The sequence below is a fragment of the Physeter macrocephalus genome, chromosome 17 (assembly GCF_002837175.3).
Source record: "Physeter macrocephalus isolate SW-GA chromosome 17, ASM283717v5, whole genome shotgun sequence".
In the NCBI taxonomy this organism is placed as follows: domain Eukaryota; kingdom Metazoa; phylum Chordata; class Mammalia; order Artiodactyla; family Physeteridae; genus Physeter; species Physeter macrocephalus.
Window position 1 is genome coordinate 30,143,895 of NC_041230.1, and position 5,788 is coordinate 30,149,682.

At 47.5% G+C, this 5,788-nt stretch overlaps 1 pseudogene; it reads right to left on the reverse strand.

Moving 5' to 3' along the window:
• Positions 1–830: 830 nt before the first annotated feature.
• Positions 831–1,334, reverse strand: LOC112065193 (programmed cell death protein 5-like; annotated as a pseudogene).
• Positions 1,335–5,788: the final 4,454 nt, after the last annotated feature.

Here is a 5,788-nt window from a genome sequence, read left to right on the forward strand (position 1 = left end):
CCAAACACCAGGTACTTTTGAAACAAACACAGAAATGAATCTGGGCAAGTGTTGTTCAGCTCTCAGGAGTTGGTATGGAAACACAGAGATAAATGAGGGGAAGAAAAGCGGTGACATTTAGTTTACTTTGCCTGCTATCTTGGATCTAGCCAGTTTGGTCTGGTTTTGTTGTGGGCCTTTGTGGCATCCTGTTGATAGAACACAACTACCTTCTATGGTTAAAAGCAGTTTCTGCACCCAGGGCCTGGGCTGCATGGCATGGGTGACAAGGACACCAGTCAAGTCAAGGTACATGGCTGACATATTAGCAAGAGCAGCATGTCTCAACTATCTGACTGATTATACTTTTCATGCCAGGAGTTACCATGACCTCAACTAACCAATTATATAGGGCTTCCCTCCCATAGTGAGTTTCCCTGATGGCTTGACAAGCTGCAGTTGGGGAAAGAAGTATGGCTCGTGTTCATTAACTAGCCACCAATGACCTCCTAGATCTCTAATGAAGCCCCGTTTTTGCACTTTGTCTAATTCTTCCTTTATGCAGATTGGGGAATAATTGGATGGATCTGGCCTGCGAGGTATGAGGGGTAGTTGCCAAGTTACTAGTTCTTTGGCCACCCTTTTGGCAATCGCATCTGCCTTGTTGTTTCCCTCTGCATCCCCGTTTTGGCGACCCCTACAATGAGTTACTACCATCTTTCTTGGAAGCTGTACTACTACTTCTTTTTTTTTTTTATTTTGCATAACAAGTTTATTTTTAAAAGGCATATAGACAATAAACAAAGTAAACATCCCATCAGGATCTTAAGTTCTGCCAAGTATTATCTGTCCTAGAATTGCTCTATTAAGTCCCAGTCTTTAGACATCTTTACTTTTCTTCTGCTGAATCTAACTGTTGTTTTCTTTTCTGTTTGTTGGCTTACTTTTTCGAGGATTTCTATTAAACCTTGTTCTGATACCTTCCCACTTAGTTGTCCATACTGTGCCATATGTATAAGGTAATTCTCTACTGCTTTAGTTTTCTCAGGCTTTACAAGTGCTAAGTTACTTAATCGGGCCCGGGCTGACTGATCCAGAACTTGGGCTAAGATACTGTTTCTCATTTCTGCTTCCCTTTGCTTTGCTTCCTGTGTGCTACCTTGCCAGGGTCCCCGTGCTTCGCCTGCAGCTCGGCCAGCCTGTGCTTCCTCAGCGCCTCAAGCTCCTCCTCCGCCATGGTGTGGCCGTCTGGAGTGCGCAGCCGCGGCCACGCTCCAGTCCGCTCAGAGAGACCTCTGGGAAGCTATACTACTTCTAAGAGCTTCAGTATGCTTAAGCCGTGTTCCAGCTGTTTATTCTCCACAGTAAGCATACCTCTTTCCTTCCAAATAGCCCCATGTGCATGGAGGATGGCATATGCGTCCTGGGAATCTGTGTAAACATTTAAGATCCTCCCAGTCCTGAGCTCTAAGGCTCGTGTGAGAGTTATCAGCTCTGCCTTTTGGACAGAAGTCCCTGGAGGGTAGGCTTCTTGCTTCTGTGACTTGGGTCTAGGAGGTTACAGTGTATCCTGTCAGACTTTTCCCCCTCTCATAAAACTGTTCCTGTTTGTGAACCATTCCTTTTTGGCATTTGGAAGAGGCTCACTTCCTAGCTTGGGGCAATTGGAATAGATGGCATCTGTGGACCAGGGACCCCATTTCTGTGGGTATCAGGGTGGCAGGATTTAGTGTGTGACAGGTTATTATGATAGCCACTGGATTGTCTAAAAGCATAGTCTGAACTTGAATCGACCTTCCAGGGGATAGCCATTCTGGTCCCTTGAACTTACTAAAATGTGAATCTGGTGTGGAGTCCATATAGTGAGTGGCTGACCGAACATTAACTTTTCAGCCTCCTTTATCAGGGCTGCAGTAGCTTCCTCAGCCCGAAGGCAAGGAGGCCATCCGTTTGTGGCTTGACCTAATTGTTTAGAGAAATAAGCAACCACCCGAGTAACGGTCCCAGGTTTTGACCTAATACCACAAGGAGATCCTCCTTCTCTCATGAATGTAAAGGTCAAAGGGTTTAACTAAATCTGGGCGGGGGGCTAGGGCAGGGGCCTGAAGTAATTGCTTTTTCAATTCTTGAAAGGCCCCTTCACATTCTGAATTGCATTCAAAACGATCATCATCCTTTCCTTTGAACTTTTCATATAGAGGCCTAGCTGATGGACCATAGTTAGGGATCCAGATGTGGCAAAACCTGGCCATCCCCGGGAAACCCTTAAGTTGTCTTCTAGTTTTAAGAGGAGGTGAGGCTGCAAATGGCTTCTTTCCTTTCCTGGGGTAGGCTTCTCTGACCTTCTGTGAGAATGAAGCCTGAGTGGGTCACCCTAGTTTGTGCTATTTGAGCTTTTTTCTTGGACACCTCATATCCTTTATTGGCTAGGTGGTTCAGGATGGTTCAGAGCCTTCCTTAATCAGGCTGGCAATCAGAATGTTGTCTACATAGTGGAGAAAGGTTCCCTCCTCCAGATGTCAATCTTTCAGGTCTTTAGCTAAAGCTTCTCCAAAGATGGTGGGGGAATTTTTGAACCTTTGGGGCAGGACTGTCCAGCAGTGTTGGTTTTTTTTATGTGTTTGGGTCCTGCCACTGAAAAGCAAAACTTTCTTGTGAGTCTGGGGCTAATGGAATACAGAAGAAGTCATCTTTTAAATCGAATACAGAATACCAGGACTTGGGGAAAATAGAGTAGCCAGCAGGGTGTAGGGGTTAGGGAGGACTGGATGTATATCCCTGGGTGCTTCATTGACTGTCCTGAGGTCCTGCACCATCTGATATTCCCCACTGGGTTTCTTTACAGGGAGAATGGGTGGTATTACAGGCTTATTAGCATGGTCTAATTAGGTCCTGGTCAGTTAGGCCCTGTATAACAGGGGCAATGCCCAGAAGGCCTCCTGATGGAGAGGGTACTGTTTTCTGTTGGGCCATGTGTATCCTGGTTTTTGATGAACTATCATGGGACTGGCTCCTACAGCTTGTCCCACCCATCCCTAGGCTCATACCTTGGGATTTACTCCATGGAGGTCGACTTGCTCTGTGTGGGGAGGTTTGTCCTCAGCTGTTAACATTATCATCTTGTGCCCCCTGTCTAGGGGATGCCAATCTCTAGTTTGTCTCCCATTAGGTGGATAGTATCCCCCAATTTATGTAAGGTATCTCTTTCTAGCAGGGGTATAGCACATTCAAGAACATATAGGAAGGGATAGGTTAGTGTGTATTCATCCAATTTACATTCTAATGGCTCTATGAATGCCTTTTCTTGGGCCTTCCCTGATACCCCCATAATTTTACAACTCTTATGACTGAGTTTACCTGATCTGGTGTTCAGAGCTGAGTAAGTGGCACCAGTGTTGATTAGGAATTCGACAGGCTTTTCCTCTATGTCCACTGTCAGCTGGGACTCCTTGGGGGGCTCAATTGAGGTGCCAGCTTAGGAGCCCCCTGACCCCATCATTCTTCATTGGCTTGGACCGTCTGCCTTTGAGGGTGGGGGCTGGGATCTGTCATTTCCTCCCCACTTCCGGGGCAGCGAGGGCATTCTTTCTTCCAGTGTCCCTCTTGTTTACGTATGGCACACTGAATGGGTCCTTGCTTCCTCGGTTTGCTATCCCTCAGTGGGGGTTGGGGGTCACTCACTGGAGTTAAGAGTCTCCGTGGGCAATTAGTCCAAATTCCCGTGCCGCCCGGTTGACATTGGAGGGCAATGGCCAGTGGGTGGGCTTGCCTCCGTGCCTTTTTATCCTCTGACTTTTTCTCCTCTGTATCTCTGTTATTAAACACCCAGTAGGCAACCTTGACCAGGTGAGAGGTAGGAATATCTGGTTCTATTTCTAGTTTCTGAATTTTAAGCCTAAGGTCAGGGACACTTTGGGAAATGAAATATGACCTCAGGATTGCATTCCCTTCCAGTGACTCAGAGTCAGTGGTCATATAGATTGAGAGACATTCCCTGAGGCGCTCTAGGAATGCTGAAGGGTTTTCCATTGGCTCCTGGTTGATTTCCCTTATTCCAATTTGTTTCTTTCCTGCTGCCTGGATTCCCTTTAGGATCATATTTTTATAACGGGTCAGTCTCTGTCTTCCACCCGCTTCTCCTTGGTCTCAGTGGTCCCAGTTGGGTTCATTATCTGGGACCACTTGCTTCCCTGGTCTGAAAATAGCATGACCTGCATGATTTCTGTTCTCTATGTCTGCTTCCTCTCAGGCTTCTGAAAAGACTGTGGCCTTTTCTTCCCCCATTAAGAGTATATTGAGGAGGCTCTGGATGTCAGCCTAGGTGGCATCATGGGTCTGAAACGTTCCCCTAATCAGATTCAGGAACCCCTCTGGATCTTCTTTCAACCCCTTACTATGACTTTTCCAGCTACACAGATCCAAAGTGGTAAATGGGATGTGTACCTGGATGGGATGAGAGCCCTCCTTCTCCAGCAAGGACCTGCCTCAAAGGGAGTACTTGTCCTGGTGGGGTGTTGGCCCCTGGCTGGTAATTAGTCCTGCATTGTGTAGTTGCTGGACTGGGTTCTGGAGGGAGGGAGCTGGCATGGAGTGGGCCCTTCAGGCCTATCGCCCCAATTGGGACATATGAAGGAAGAGGGCAGGGAGGGAGCAGTAGGAGGAGGGTTAGGGAAGAGATCAAGGAGGTCCTCAGGGGAGGGTCAAGGACTTACCATGGGAGGAGAGCCCATGTGCCTTTTGAAGGCCTTTGTTCTGATATAAGGCTATAAAAAAAATGACATAGGGAGTTTCACCCCATTTCTTTTGTCTCTGGCATAGCAGGTCCAACTGTAAAATAGTGAAATTTGGAGACCCATGGATGGGACAACTTTCCCCATCTCCCAGCTGGTATTGGGGCCAGGCTGTATTATATAGGAAGCTTAAATGTTTTTGGGTCAGGAGGTCATACCTGAAACACTGCCAGTTCTGCAGGAGGCACCCTGCTGGGCTGTCCTTCTGTATGGTAGATATTTGGTTCCCCGTACCTTAGATGTTCTGACTTGAATTTGTTTCCAACTACTGAGAAGGCAGTTAGAGTGATTTGTTGGCACAGAATTGTCACAAGATTTGACCCAAATAAGATTTCTGGTTTCGGAAATTTGGAACCAGCACCAAACTGTTAATGGATTCTTAAAAAGGCCCAAATAGGGGGCATCCAAATGGCATGGACTCAGATATAACTGGGGGTCCCCCTTGAATTTGTAACGGCCCATGCTTGAGATAGTCCTTCCTCAGTCAGGATATCCCACAGGAAGTTAGACAGGACAACCTCTGGGCCAGAGCAGCTTAGCCACATTAGTTCCTGATCAACTTGGTCCCTTAGTGGGTGGCATAGCTCTCTGAGGTGGGGGTCTTCTCTTTCCTTCTTTTGGCTGAAAAGGAGGAGTTTTCAGACTTCCCACTGGGTGAGAGTTAAAGGCCTGAGGGATCCCCATAGGTTATTCACCAGATTGCTGGGGCAGCTGGGATTCTGTGCTGATACCGGGAGGAGAGCCTGTGGAACCTTGGTTGATAAAGAATCACTCAAGTTTCGCCTTGCCAGCCGAGGGAGAAGAGGTCGAGTGGTGGGTGTTTGTTGTTCTTGCCAGCAGCTCAAGAGCTTCCCGGTAATGGGGTTCCTGGTCTTGCGAGTGGCTTGCAGTGCTCCCTAGTCCACTTCAGAGAAACTGGCACTGACTGGAAGAGAGATCAAGTCACCAGTTGCTTACCTACCTTGGGACCCTTTCTCACTTGGGCGTCTGCAGTGCCTTTTCCTGAACTCAGATTGCGC